General features: G+C 35.4%; 2 long non-coding RNA genes across 2 annotated transcripts in view; one reads left to right on the top strand and one right to left on the bottom strand.

Annotated features, from left to right (window-relative positions):
- LOC139186377 (uncharacterized) overlaps positions 1-15,834 on the bottom strand; it is a 194,714-nt gene that overhangs the window by 174,134 nt on the left and 4,746 nt on the right. Inside the window, exon 2 of the long non-coding RNA XR_011569918.1 lies at positions 7,458-7,576. This is a non-coding gene — a long non-coding RNA (uncharacterized lncRNA). The remainder of the gene's footprint in view (positions 1-7,457; positions 7,577-15,834) is intronic.
- The window catches only part of LOC139186378 (uncharacterized), an 85,351-nt gene continuing 74,202 nt past the window's right edge, over positions 4,686-15,834 (top strand). The window contains exons 1-2 of the long non-coding RNA XR_011569919.1: positions 4,686-4,916; positions 7,371-7,405. This is a non-coding gene — a long non-coding RNA (uncharacterized lncRNA). The remainder of the gene's footprint in view (positions 4,917-7,370; positions 7,406-15,834) is intronic.

Genomic DNA, 15,834 nt, shown 5'->3' with positions numbered 1-15,834 from the left:
TTTCTTCAGAAAACTTATTTTTCTCTAAAGGTGATTATTCTAAAGTCAGGCGCCACCCTCCGAAAGCATTAGATAAAGTTGCATTCCTATACGGCAAAGGTGTGGTGGGCTATAACAAGAAAAGAATTAACTCAAGAGTCCAAGGTTACAAACATTAAAGCTACTACTTACACCAATTATATTAATCAATACACTGCCAGGGACACAGTAGGTAAGGGATATGGAAACTTAGCAGCAAACATTGGCCCAACAAGTGAAAAACCCTTCACCAATACAATTTCTAATCAATCTTTTAACTGCTCAAAGGAATCTGTATTCAGACAGTTTAGAACATCTCATTCCTCTCACGGTTGTGAACTAAAACACTCTTGTCATGCCCAGGAACTTTATTAACTGCAGCTGTAATTTAACTTTTTTTCAGAGACAGATGGTGGGGGACAGCCCCCCGTAAAGTTAGAGGTGTAGGTGAGAGCACAAAGCAGTAAAGTAGGCAGACTCTGGTTTTGGGGATAGATGCTCGAGAATTTCCAGGGGGACTCCTGAGGCTCGATCCCACCTTTGCGTATGCCGAGCCTCCTTCGTCATGACCTTTGCCACGGGCGGAGTTCCTCACGCTGGCTCCCTGCACGTATCCAGCAAACATTTAGCATGTGGATTCTAAGAGCAACAATTATGAACTGGAGGGCTGTATTCAGAGATGCTAGTTGGGTAGGAACACAGAAGATGGAGCCTTCAAAGGAGTGCATACACAGACCTATCCTGAGAAATACCTGAATTTAAGAGGTAGGAGGAAGCATCTGTAAATGAATGAAGGAACTGGTAAGTATGAGAAGCATAGCCTTTTCTCTTTCTTCTTTAATTAAAATCATTTGCTCTATTTGAGGAAATAAAAATGCAAACTTGAATTTCAAGCACTTCCTATTTGATTTAAATTGATCATAATTTGAATGGGCTTTCTTAAGGATCTTTGATATGAGTACTTTATATTTTCCTAACTTTGGAAATTCTACTTAATGATGGCTGTTTTAGGGGAGGCTCCACATGATTTACTAGCTCCTTCCTGGAGCCTTGTGAGTGAACCTAATTTTTAAGTTTACCAATTTAGTAATTCAACAAAATGCCTCTCAGAAAGAGCTTAAGACTGCAGTATGTGACACCTGCCTTTACTACATTGCCTTTTTATTTGTGAAAATTTACATCTGTGGACAACTGTTAGTAAAGATGTGACAAGAAGTGATTGGTAAATAGAAATGTCTGGATGATCTAATAATATTTTATTAGATAATAATTTACTTATTGGCTCATCACTGAAGGTGAATCAGTGAGAGAAGTCTCAGTAGGATCATTTTGGACCCTAAGTGCCATCAAAAGCAATGAATAAAAGCCTTCAAATTACAGTTGTCAGTATTTGAGGTCCAAAAAGTTGGGTTTAATTAAGCATTTCAATGTGAGCATGTCTTTTAAGAACTCAAGCTGCTCAAACCATACAGCTGCAATTAATTTTAATTTTTTATGCTAAAATTATTTACTTTTTTCTTTCCAACCAAGAACTCTAGAATCTAGATGTTTGGAGTAACAAAGATATCAGGAACCTACTTTAGTTTATTAACCATAGGAACTGTGTACAGAACCACACCCTACTTCCTCTCTTTCTCAAATACAGTCTGTCTGAAATACAGACAACAAAACAGGGGACCTAAAAAGCTTTAAGATGACAGAGCAGTAATTCCTGGCACGCACAAGAGTTTAAGCTTTATCTCTATATAGTCACAATATATCATTATTTATGTTAGGGACATCTTTTTCTTGAGTCAGAGTTTCTGGGTTAAATAATTTTAAGAAAACAATAATATGATTTTTAAATAAGTACTCTGATACAAGAAATGTGATATAGGTTAAGAGGTGGGATTTTATCCTCATTATTAGCCATGTTTATGAGCCTATTATTGCTTTTGAAGAGACATAAAGACATACGTTAGTGGAAACAGTTGTACTATCTCTTAATTTCTATAATGTTCCTTTGTGTTAAATGTTATTATTTTTTTCTATGTGTGTGTTTAGTCTTGGGAGCTAAAGTATCTAGCCCAAAAAGGACCTCAAAGAAAAGATGAGACAAATAATTTTTTTCTGAGGGAATTAAACTCCTGATATATTTTGAACTGTTGAAGTCAGTTTACCTTTCTTCATGGTCAATAAAAGTCAATTCATTTAAAGCAGTCCTTCTAAAGAAGAATGGTTTAAAAAGAATACCCAAAGGGTGCTGAAAATCCAGAGGACTGACTTTATCTCTGTTTTTTTCTATCTTAAATAGGACAATGATAAGACCATTGGTTAAAATGGTATTTTAGGATCATCCATAGATACTGTTTTTCTAATACCAGAGCTTACTGCTTAAAACTGAGTAGCAAAGCATTTATTTTACAAAATACTGTCCCAAAGATCTGATTCTGAAAACTGTGGGACTGGCTAAAAAACAAATAGATACTGAAGCGAATTAAGTGAGAATTACATGATAGTTTGGTCCTGTAAGCGATATTTTAAATCATATAGATTTGGGTTCAAATTCTAGTTCTTTGTATTGTTGGCAGCTATTTGACCCTTGAGCTGTAGTTGATCCCACAGGGAACTGTGAAAATCGAATGAGGTTAAGTACACACTGCCGTATTTAAAATGGAGAACCAACAAGGACCTACTGTATGGCACAAGGGATTCTGCTCAATGTTATGTGGCAGCCTGGATGGGAGGGGAATTTGGGGGAGAATGGATACACGTATATTTATGGCCAAGTCCCTCTGCTGTCCACCTGAAACTATCACAACATTATTAATTGGCTACACTCCAATACAAAATAAAAAGGTTTAAAAAATCACATGAGTTGGTCATAGTACCATATAAGAGCACTCGGCTTTTTAGTCGCTCTCTTCCTTCGTTTCAGACTTTGCATTGTGGAGTTGTAGCAAAGGACACTTGTACTTGGTTTATTTCTACAAAAACATTCATGCATGAACTAAAGAGTCAATTATTGACTCAACTGTTGTCATAATAGGACCATGAAGTCGATCTTCTATGGTTAAAAACACTGGTTTTAAAACTATGGAAAGTCATAAATGAGTCATGGCAACCTTTTGACAAAAGCACAGATTATACAGAAATGTATGATTCATTTGTGTTTTCCTTAAACTTTTACCTGAGTGAGAGAGGGGGTTGTATTGAGTTCCACATCTCCTTCTAGGATTATTAATCATAACTATGAAGTTTACATTGAAAATAGAGACTGATACCTGCCACAAAATATTTTCAATTGAATGGAAAACTTCTTACAGCTTTCCTATTGTATATAATTTCGGGAAAAAGAATAAATCTTATGATCTGAAAAAAGTCCAAAAAAGAATAAATAAAATTACCTACAATAATAAAAAGCTATAGCCCCTTTAACATAGAGTTAAATAGGCAGGATATTTAAGAAAGAATGCCCCTCTCATCCCAAAGTCCTCTCACTTCAATAAGCGTAAGAGAAATCAGTTTCCATTTAGGATGAATATTTGTGAGTTTGTCTTAAAAAATAGAAAAATGGTAAAATTTTTATTGTTTCTAGCTTTTTCCCTTGAATTTGTGAAATGCTACAATATATAAACTGTGACATGCATCACCTCTCACTTGTATGAATAGGTTTATAGGTTAAATATCTAGACATGTGATTGCTGAGTCACTGAACAGAAACTTTAAATATTTAAAGAAAAGGCAAATTTCTCTTAAAAGTTACACTCATTTATGTTGCACAAAGGTATAGAAGTATAAACATTTCACCACATCCTTAGTAGCAGTAAACCTTATCAACCAGTGTAAACTTTGTCAATCTGATAAGTAAAAATGGCATTTAGTTGCTTTAATTTGTAATTCTTTAATCATTAGTTAGGTTTAACCTTTTCTCATAGGATTATTAACCATTTGTGTATCTTTTTTTCTGAATTTTACCTGCTCAAGAAAGTTGACATTCTCACGATCTAATTTCAAAATCATGTGACTTTTGTATTTTTATTTATACTGGACTATTTCAATCATTCAGACATTTAGTCAGAAAGTGTAAGCATCTATTATGTGTCTGGCACTGTGACAGTTTCTATATCTACTGTAACGCATAATTAATAAGTACATTAATGAATAAATACTTTCAGTATATAATTCAAAATAATTTTACAAGTTAAGTATTTACAAATGTGACTGTTAGAGCAAAAGAGAATTATGGGCATATGAATCACAAGGGACTGACTGGCATCAAATTTAGGGATATTTGCATAAACATAATCATATATATAATTTGTAGAAAATATTTTGAGAGATGAAAGACAGATGGCTACAATGAAAATGTCTTAAGAATTTCATTTATCCTGATAAAGATCATTTCTTCCAATTTTTAAAATTGATTTTGAAAAAAAAACTCAAAAAAAAGATGTGCAACTTTACGGACCATTAAATTTTTTTCTGAACCATCACTTAGCTAATAATCAATAAAAAGAAGGTGGAGGACTCCCCTGGTGGCACAGTGGATAAAATTCCACCTGCCAATGCGGTCGCCATGGGTTCCATTCCCGTCCAGAAAGATGCCACGTGCCTAGGAGCAGCTAAGCCCCCAGGGCACTACTGAGCCTGCGCCCTAGAGCCAGTGAGCCACAGCTACAGAAGCCCGCAGGCCCTGGAGCCTGTGTGGCGCAACTACGGAAACCTGCGCTCCTAGAGCCTGTGCTCGGAAACAAGAGAACTACCCCAGTGAGAAACCCGCACACCGCAACACAGACCCTGACTTCTGCACCTAGAGAACGCCTGTGCAGCGATGAAGGCCGAGAGCAACCAATAAATAAATTAGTTTCAAAAAAAGAATGGGTAGAGAACTGAGATTTTGCTTTAAATAGAGAGAGGTGAGTGTGTACATTTTGGGATACTAAGGAAAGTGATAGAGGAAGAGGTTGTTATAAGAAAAATAAACCTTAGATGAACAAGGAAAAACCTGTAACTCTTCATTCACACGTCTTTGTATTAATAACCTACTTTTGCAGATATATTTTTGAGAAATTAAATGGCTCAGTAGTATAGTGTCTTAACTGAGTTAACCAAACCAGAAAATAGAACACTAATCAGCTTAGAATTCGGAACAGTTCTGCATATACTGAATATAGTTTCATTAACCATAAAAAGAGAAATATTTTAATATCATAGAATACAGTGGAAAGAAATTTGTGTTATATTAGTTGAGCTCCGTGAACTAGTTAATATTTGACCATTTTAACTTAGGAAAAGTACAATTTTATGCAGTTTAAGTATATATTAAATACATGTACAACAAATATAACTGCTTTCCTTATTTACCCAGAGAAGTGAATGAACATGTCTGTAGGTGATGTGATAATTATATTCTTATTTATGTTATTTACACATGTGAAAAGAGAGAGACTTAAGAAAAACAGAGATGCCGGAAACAGATAAAAATGCAAATACTATAGGAAGTCTGCTAATTGTATATTAACGACTCAGTTGACAGTCTCCTGCAAATGGTTAAGATATAGAAAACAGCCTGAAACCTAATATATTTTGTAATTTTGCTTAGATTTTTTTCATTATTAAATTTTGGGTTTTTCTCTGAAAAATAGTGCATTAAAAAAATAAAAATGCAAAAAAAAATCATAAGTTTACTGGATACATTATTAAATACATGCACATATATATGTATATATATAAAATACATATATAACATATGAATGTCTATTAATATATCTAGATTTTAAAAAATTTGTGTCTTAAAAATGCTACATGGCTTAAAATGTCATTAACTTAGACACTGTCTTTTCTTTTTATGTTTTCACACATTGCTTTGAATGCTTTGAATGCTTCCAGGTAATGGAAACTAAAAAAGTAGCTTAATAATGTTATTCATGGATAACTTATTTTTATTGGAGTTGGGGTAGAAAGTTGTTGAAATCCATAAACCAGAGAATGTTCCAAAGAAAAGCATTACTTCTACAAGATTAGATACAGTAGAATCTATTAAACTAGGAGCATATAGATCTCCACGATGTATAATTTATAGACTTCTCAGAACTGCATAATCTGAACCAGCTACTAACCCCTTACTTTGTACCAAGGACTATTTTAGATGCTATGGGATGAGACAAAGCCCTTGCTTTAAAAAAGTTTAGTTAGTTTCCAGTGTATTTCCCCAGTTTAGTGAAGTTGCAAAGAGATCTTCTTTTTCCTGTTCTGGTGTATTTTTAATATAGCCGTGGCTTCTCCAGCATACGAATGAAATAAGTAGATACTCATGAAGATTTACTGAGCCTTATGCCATAGTCAAGGCAGGAAGGACCAGATATAAAATAGAAATACAGATAATTGTCAAAATAATAAAATTTAGTCAAGAAAAAAATCTATTAGGAGTTTCAAGTTCACTGGGATTCAAACATTTTAAAAAATGTATTATTTGCATCAAATTTGTTTTTGTAGCATATTTAAATATACTAACTTTTAAGTAAATGGATGTTTCAGTTTTGGAGTTGAGTTTAATTTCTGGAAATAGCTAATTTATTGCATAATAGTTACAAAAATGAGTTTCTTTATTACAGAATTTATTATGAAACTCATTTGCCTGAAACACTTGGATTAAAACCTGTTTTTTGAATCTCGATAGCTGAACTAATGGCTACTATAAAATCTGTCCAAAAAATGCCCAGTGAGAAGACAGAATTGTCTGACAATGGAGTAGAGTAGTAGTATCACAGAGGATGTTTTTTCCCTCCAGGGAACTTGACAAAAGCCTAATAAAAACTTTATTTACCAATTTTCCATTGTGGCTTACCATATCAGAGAGGTGCACGTTCTAAATCTAGGGGAAATTTTAGAAATATCACAAATGCAAACGATATACACGCAAAAAGACATTTTATCTCTTAAAAAAATTTTAACTCCACATGAGTTAACACTTTCAATACCTGACAATTATAGATTCTACATTTATAGATATACATAACAAAGCCACGTTACTTTGCAAGAAGGAAATGTGACATGAGGAAAGAAGTACTTAAGATTTAGTTATATATCTCAGTATTAATTTGGGGTTCTGTCCCTGATTTACTCTTACCTTTAGATAAGATACTGAACTTTACAAATATAATGAAACTCTCTGAGCCGAAGTTCTTCATCTGTAAAATGGGGTTAATATTTTCTAACCTTACCAGATTGTTCCGAGAATTAAACCAAAGTGTGTTAAATGCTTAGCAGTGAATAAGCTTTGCATATATTTACCTATTGCTTTTCTTCCCTCACATATAGCTTGTTTTGTTCTTACCAACAGATTTTCTTTTTTTTTTTTTTTGCTTAAGTTCATGGGAAGCAGATTTGATCAACATTTCTTCAGGTAAGAATTAGCTTCTTATAATTCTTAGAAATAATTATAGTTTAGGACTTACCTAACAATCCATGGATATATTTTTTCCTCTTAGTTTGTGAACATCTCAGACAAAATCCTATCCCCGGGCCATGTTGGTCCAGATTCTCACACCCTCATTTTGAAGTGCTTATCTCCGTGCTGTATGATATACACAAGAAAATCTCAATGAAATGTGGCTGAGAAAAAGTTGAACGGCAACTTCTTAATGAGTGCCAACGTCTTCTTTTAGTTCAGTTTTTCAAAGATACAGAAGTATAAAGACCTCTTAGTAAATGACTATAACTGACTCATTTACAAGGAACTGTATAATTGAAAGTCATAGTAATATTGAATGTCTGAATCTTTTATTTTCCAGTTCATCACTTAATGTCCTTATTTCAACAGTGCTTACTCTATTACTGTAAGACTATAATTATAAAATGAGAGAAATAAACATAATATCAATGACTGCATTAAGGTGACATTCAGTATTAAAATGAACTAAAGCTTAAAAATTGGAGGTTCTAATTCTATCCCTGCTACAAATCATTTTTGTATTTTTTTGCTTTGGAAAAAGATTTAAAAGCTTCCCCAATGTGCTATTCAAAGTATATTTTTGACAAATTTCATGACAAAAGAAGAAACGTTATTGAAAATTTATAGAAAGAACAGATGTGACTGAATACCACAAACAGTTTATGAAAACTTTAAGAATCAAAAGAAAGTCTCCTTTTCTCCTAGTTCACTTTCCACAAAAATCAAACTTGCCTTCCTGAAATAATTGCTACATACATATGACTAATTATATTTACCTTCACAATATTGGTGGAAGGTGAAGTTTAATTTCATGCATTATCATTTTTTATTGATTGAGGGAGAGTAAGAGCAAGAAATAAAAACCAGAATTAAATGATGATGGGTTATGAAATGATTATATTAAATATTAGTCACTGATGGGGTAGAATCAAAACCAAACTCTCTTACCTGTTTATGACCTCCCAAGATAAAGTCACTGAGCAGAGAAACCATCAGTAATATCATCAAAAGATTTCGTGTCTTTTCTCAAAACAATCAGATGTCCAAATTAAAAAGGTATGTGCCTTTTTAAGTGGACCACTGGACTTTGGGTATGTCCATGAAACTTTCTGGGATTTAGTTCCAATATCTAAAAATTTCAAACTAGGCTAAATAACCTATGAGCCTCCTTCTATCTCTAAAATTCTGTAATTTAATCTATAATTATGAAAACATAATTATGAATATAATTAAAATTTATGAATATAATTATATCATTAATTCCTTGAGCAATGGAAGTTACTTTATCTTAAAATTATGCTATTTTTATACTTGGGCTTCCCTTGAGGCTCACATGATAAAGAATCTGCCTGCAGTACAGGAGACCTGGGTTCAATCTCTGTGTCTGGAAGAATGCCTGGAGACGGGAATGACTCCCCAGTTCGGTATTCTTGCCTGGGGAATTCCATGAGAGGAGGCTGGGGGGCTACAGTTCATGGGATCACAAAGAGTTGGACATGACTGAGCGACTAACACATGCTTTTACTATGCAATGTTTCAAACAAAACATTATTAGAAAATAATCTTTTAAAAGATCTGTGACTCTACCATCCATCTTTAAAATGGTTAATAACTGTCACATTTTATTCAGAATAATGTATACATATATACATATTATAGAAAAAGTTTTTACTCTTAACTAACATCAGGGAAGTCTAATCAGAGGGGTTTTTTGGGTAATATATATTGCTATTGCCAATACATTTTTGCATTACTATAATCCATATGTTACACAGAATTATATAATAGTTTTTATATTAATTTTTTAATAATTTACATGTAACACTTTATTAGTTTTAGGTGTATCACTGATATTTCAATAAAATAATAAGATAAAAGTAATTTATATAAATTATATATTTAATATATATATAATAAATATATATATATTTAATAAAATATATATTTATATATTTATATAAATTATATATATATATAAAGTATATATATAAATAGTATTATAGCAACATTCTTTGTTGATATATGAACATGAAATTAAAAGACATTACTCCTTGGAAGGAAAGTTATTACCAACCTAGACAGCATATTAAAAAGCAGAGACATTACTTTGCAAACAAAGGTCCATCTAGTCAAGGCTATGGTTTTTCCTGTGGTCATGTATGGTTGTGGGAGTTGGACTATAAAGAAAGCTGAGTGCCGAAGAATTGATGCTTTTGAACTGTGGTGTTGGAGAAGACTCTTGAGAGTCCCTTGGACTGCAAGGAGATCCAACCAGTCCATTCTAAAGGAGATCAGTCCTGGGTGTTCAGTGGAAGGACTGGTGTTGAAGCTGAAACTCCAATACTTTGGCCACCAGATGCGAAGAGCTGACTCATTTGAAAAGATCCTGATGCTGGGAAAGATTGAGGGCAGGAGGAGAAGGGGATGACGAAGGATGAGATGATTGGATGGCATCACCGACTCAGTGGACATGGGTTTGGGTGGACTCCTGGAGTTGGTGATGAACAGGGAGGCCTGGCGTGCTGCGGTTCATGGGGTCACAAAGAGTCGGACACGACTGCGCGACTGAACTGAACTGAACTGAAATCAACATTCTTTAGGTTTCCCAGGTGGTGCTAGTGTAAAGGACCCACTGTCAAATGCAGGAGATATAAGACATGTGGGTTTGATCCCTGGGTAAGGAAGACACTCTGGAGATGGTCCTGGCAACCCATTCCAGTATGCTTGCCTGGAGAATCCCATGGACAGAGGAGCCTGATGGGTTTTGTTTTCTCATATTAAAACATGAAAATCTATTTATTCATTCTCTTGTTGATGGATAAGCACATAAAGTGCTGATAAACTGACTCATCAAACAAGCAAAAAAGCCCTGATCTGAAGTACTCCCCAAGTAGTACAATAAGACTGTTTTCAATCTACTAATGATTTAACAATTGGATCACAGAATTTCTAAATATTTACCAATTAGTTTTCTGTGATCACCCATTGCAGAAAACTTTTTTTTTCCCTTTTGTTGTAATGTGGTGTACCTCACTGAGTGATTTGCAGATGTTAAACCACCTTTTCATATGTGTGGTAACTTCATAGTCATGTTTGACTCTTTGCGACCCTATGGACCATAGCCTGCCAGACTCCTCTGTCCATGGGATTCTCCAAGCAGGAATACTGGAGTGGGCTGCTATGCCCATCTCCAGAGGATCTTCCCCACCCAGGGATCAAACCCACATCTCCTGCCCTGGCAGGCAGATTTGTTACTGCTGAGCCATGGGGGAAGCCCCTGATCATGGTGTATGAGCCTTTTAATGTACTGTTGAATTCAGCTTGCTAATATCTTGTTGATGATGTGTGCATCTGTGTTCAAGGATATTGACTTGTACGTATGTGTGTATGTGATTTTTTGTCTGCTTTTGATATTAGGGTAATGCTAGTTTTGTCAAATGTGTTTGAAATAGTTCTCATTCTTCTAAGAGGTTTCCCTTCTCCAAAGTTAGAAACAGATTGGTTGTAATTCTTTGAATGTTTGTGAGAATTCACCAATGAAGCTGTCTGGTCCTAGACTTTGTTGTGAGGCTTTTGATTAGTGATTCAGTCTCCTTGTTAGTAATCAGTCTGCTCAGATTTTCTATTCCATCATCATTCAGTATTGATAGGTTGTATGTTTCTAGGAATTTATCTGTTTCTCCTAGGTTGTCTGATTTGTTGGCATATAATTGTTCATAATACTCTCATAATTTTTTGTATTTCTGTCCTTGTTTCATCCATCTTGTAGCATATCTCCTTCCTTTTTAAGGCTAAATAATACCCCCATTGTGTGTATATTCCATAGTTAGCTTATCCATTCCTCTGTTATTGGACACTTGGGTTGAATCCATTGTTTCAGTTATGAATAGTGTTACCATGGACATAATGTACAAATGTCTCTTGGAGATCCTGCTTTCATATATTTTATGTATATACTCAGTAGTGGAATTGCTGGATCATATGCTAATACTATTTTTAATTGTATGCTGTTTTAAAGCTGGTCAATATGATAATTCTTAAGCATATTTTGTCTTTGTGCTTACTTTTTTTGTGTGATTATTAGTGAAAGTTGCTCAGTCATGTCCGACTCTTTGCAGCTCCATGGACTATACAGTCCATGGAATTCTCCAGGCCAGCATTCTGGAGTGGGTAGCCTTTTCTTTCTTCAGGGGATCTTCCCAACCCAGGGATTAAACTCCGGTCTCCCACATTGCAGGTGGATTCTTTACCAGCTAAGCCACGAGGGAAGCCCATTAGCCACTATTGTTTCCTTGCTCTGGAAACTTATATTCTCAGATTTTATTGTCCAAATTGAATTTGTCTTTCAACGTCCCACTCAAAGTTGACCTTTTCCATAATCTTATTTTTTTTATCTTAAATCTATCACCCATAATACATGCTGATCTTAAATAATTTATTCCTCCTCTTAGTGTACTTAGCACTTTGAGCTTTTCATGGCACTTCTTATTTTTGATGTGCATGCATTACAATATGTCCTCTCTGACATGGCAAACATTTTGGGGGAAGGGCACATAATGGCCATGTCATCACCTGCTTTGAGGTTCAAAGGATGTCTGAACAATAACTGAACAATGATTGAACCCAACAAGTGATTGGGCTTCTTGATCTTAATAAGAATAATGTTAAGTACCTGTGGGGCTTCCCAGGTGGCACAGTGGTAAAGAATCTGCCTGCCGATGCAGGAAACTTAGGAGATGTGGGTTTGCTACTTGTGTTAGAAGGTTCCCTGGAGTGTGAAATGGCAACCCACTCCAGCATTCTTGCCTGAGAAGTCCCATGGACAAAGGAGCCTGGTGGGATACAGTCCATGGAGTCACAAAGAGTTAGACACAATAGTGTCTAAGCACCACTAAGTACCTATAATAATGCTGGGCATATAGTAGGTACTCAATAAATGTCCCTTTCTTCTCACCTAGTATATCTCAAATAATCCAGTGAGGTGTCTAAATTGATTGTGGGGAATAATTCTCATGTCATATGTGCTTTAATTTACTTTTCCAAACACTAATGTTGATCTCTTTTATTAAAATCTCATTAATAATTGCAATAGATAATAAATAGAGGGCAGTATTAGAGTCACTGGAACAGTATAAATTATTTTATAAATACTTTATTAAACAAATGTGCTTTTGTATTCACTGTTAGTGCTTTAGCAGTTCAGTTCAGTCGTGCAGTCGTGTCCGACTCTCAGTGACCCCATGAACCGCAGCATGCCAGTCTTCCCTGTCTATTACCAACTCCTGGAGTCCACCCAAACCCATCTCCATTGAGTCGGTGATGCCATCCAACCATCTCATCCTCTGTCATCCCCTTCTCCTCCTGCCCTCATTCTTTCCCAGCATCAGGGTCTTTTCAAATGAGTCAGCTCTTCACATCAGGTGGCCAAAATATTGAATTTTAGCTTCAACATCAGTCCTTCCAGTGAACACCCAGGACTGATCTCCTTTAGGATCGACTGGTTGGATCTCCTTGCAGTCCAAGGGACTCTCAAGAGTCTTCTCAAACATCACAGTTCAAAAGCATCAATTCTTCTGTGCTCAGCTCTCTTTATAGTCCAACTCGCACATCCATACATGACCTCTGGAAAAACCATAGCCTTGACTAAATGAACCCTTGTTGACAAAGTAGTATCTCTGCTTTTTAATATGCTGTCTAGGTTAGTCATAACTTTCCTTCCAAGGAGTAAGTGTCTTTTAACGTCCTGGCTGCAGTCACCATCTGCAGTGATTTTGGAGCCCCCCAAAATAAAGTCAGCCACTGTTTCCACTGTTTCCCCATCTATTTGCCATGAAGTGATGGGACCAGATGCCATGATCTTAGTTTCTGAATGTTGAGCTTTAAGCCAACCTTTCACTCTCCTCTTTCACTTTCATCAAGAGGCTCTTTAGTTACTCTTCACTTTCTGCCATAAGGTTAGTGTCATCTGCATATCTGAGGTTATTGATATTTCTCCTGGAAATCTTGATTCCAGCTTGTGCTTCCTCCAGCCAGCTTTTCTCATGATGTACTCACATATAAGTTAAATAAGTAGGGTGACAATATACAGCCTTGACGTACTCCTTTTCCTATTTGGAACCAGTCTGTTGTTCCATGTCCAGTTCTAACTGTTTCTTCCTGACCTGCATACAGGTTTCTCAAGAGGCAGGTCAGGTGTCTGATATTCCCATCTTTTTTAGAATTTTCCACAGTTTATTGTGATCCACACAGTCAAAGGCTTTGGCATGGTCAATAAAGCAGAAATAGATGTTTTCTGGAACTCTCTTGCTATTTCGATGATCCAGCGGATGTTGGCAATTTGATCTCTGGCTCCTCTGCCTTTTCTCTGGATTTCCAGCTTGAACATCTGGTAGTTCATGGTTCACATACTGCTGAAGCCTGGCTTGGAGAATTTTGAGCATTACTTTACTAGCGTGTGAGATGAGTGCAATTGTGCAGTACTTTGAGCATTCTTTGGCATTGCGTTTCTTTGGGACTGGAATGCAAACTGACCTTTTCCAGTCCTGTGGCCACTGCTGACTTTTCCAAATTTGCTGACATATGGAGTGCAGCACTTTCACAGCATCATCTTTCAGAATTTGAAATAGTTCAACTGGAATTCCATCATCTCCACTAGCTTTGTTTGTACTGATGCTTCCTAAGGCCCACCTGACTTCACATTCCAGTGCTTTATAGCTTTTATTAAATTTAACTTCTAAAATATATTTTTAAATAAATGTTTTTTTTTAATTCATACAGAAAATCTAAAAAGAAATTAAAGCCCTAAAGTTTCCAAATTACGTTTTGTGAAAGATTTCATCAAGCTGTTACTGAATTTTCCTTCCAAAAGTGGAAACAACTTGGGAAATGACAATGATACCATTTGTTATTTAAGTTTTGGGTTTTTTTTTTTTCCTTTAAACACCTGTTAGTATTTCTCATCATTAGGAATGCACTATGGAAATAGTATTATAAGGGAATGGTTTTTCATCACTCTACAATGCACTTTAATACAGAAGAATTTGAGGAGTTGTTATTGCTACAACCAGTTTTAATAGAATGTAACATGAACAGATTGGATAATGCTCATTAAAAAAAGCACTGTATCATTGTCTGGCTGCTTTCGGAGTAAATATAATCCTCTTGCAGAAAGGATCTTTCATCCAAATCAGATATAGCTTTCCAACTGGGTAACATTTAAACACCACACCTGTGTTTATTTAATGAGATTACAATACTTAAAAATTTTAAAAGTGTATGTTCTCTGAATGCATGTGCATGCTCAGTCATGCCTGACTGTCTGCAACCCTATGGACTGTAGTCCGCCAGGCTCCTTCATCCATGGGACTTCCCAGGCAAGAATACTGGAGTGGATAGCCATTTTCGTCTTCCTGATCCAGGTATAGAACCTGCATCTCTTGCACTGGTAAGTGGATTCTTTACCACTGTGTCATCTGGAAAACACATTATTCTTGCCTGGAGAATTCCATGGACAGGCAGGCTACAGTCCATCAGGTTGCAAAGAGTCAGACACGACTGTGACTGCACATGCACACACATGTTCTCTGAAATAAACATAGGGGCCAAAGAAGAAGGAAATACTGAAAAAAAATTTGAATAAATAACTGGTCACGCTGACACAGGAGATCCTTGGCTCTGGGGAGAGTGCTCATACCATACAGTCTTGTTTAATTTGAGTTATGATTTTGATTCTGTGTTTTAAAATAACACTAAACAACAATAAAAATGAGTCTTAGTACCTTAATATGGGAAATAGGATTTTTCTTATTTATCTCTTTAAATAAAATAAACAATGAGAAATATTTATCAATTTATTTTGTCCCTGGAATCTAGCTGAGGAACAATTCTATTAGTCACACTGGGTAAAACAACAATAAGTGAATATCTCCTTGGAGGTTTACCACATAATTTACAAAAGCAAGAAGTAACTGATTATCTCCTGGAGATTACTGTCAAGGAAACCAGAGGAATTCATCCACTGCATCTCTATTCAATATCTGTGGCAATTATAGCCTTTTTTTGTTACTAAGTAAAATATTTTCATTAATTCCTTTTGCCATAATTAATTTTAAAATGATACTTTTTGATCTTCGACTGATTAAACTACATGGACTCTTGTTTCATCAGATCTGACTTTTTGTTGTTGCTTTTCATAAGTTTCTTAAAGTAGATTTTTAGGTCTAAACATCTAAATATTTCATTATTGATTAGTGTTATATTTAGAAAGCCAGAATCTTCAGAAAAGATTTTTCTAAAGTATTCTGGCAATTTCCCTGGTGGTCCAGTGGTTAAGACTCTGTGTTTTCAATGCAGGGGCCAATGGGTTCGATCCCTGGTTGGGG

This window comes from Bos indicus, chromosome 13, assembly GCF_029378745.1.
Source record: "Bos indicus isolate NIAB-ARS_2022 breed Sahiwal x Tharparkar chromosome 13, NIAB-ARS_B.indTharparkar_mat_pri_1.0, whole genome shotgun sequence".
Lineage (NCBI taxonomy): Eukaryota > Metazoa > Chordata > Mammalia > Artiodactyla > Bovidae > Bos > Bos indicus.
This window is presented reverse-complemented; position numbering and strand designations above follow the sequence as displayed.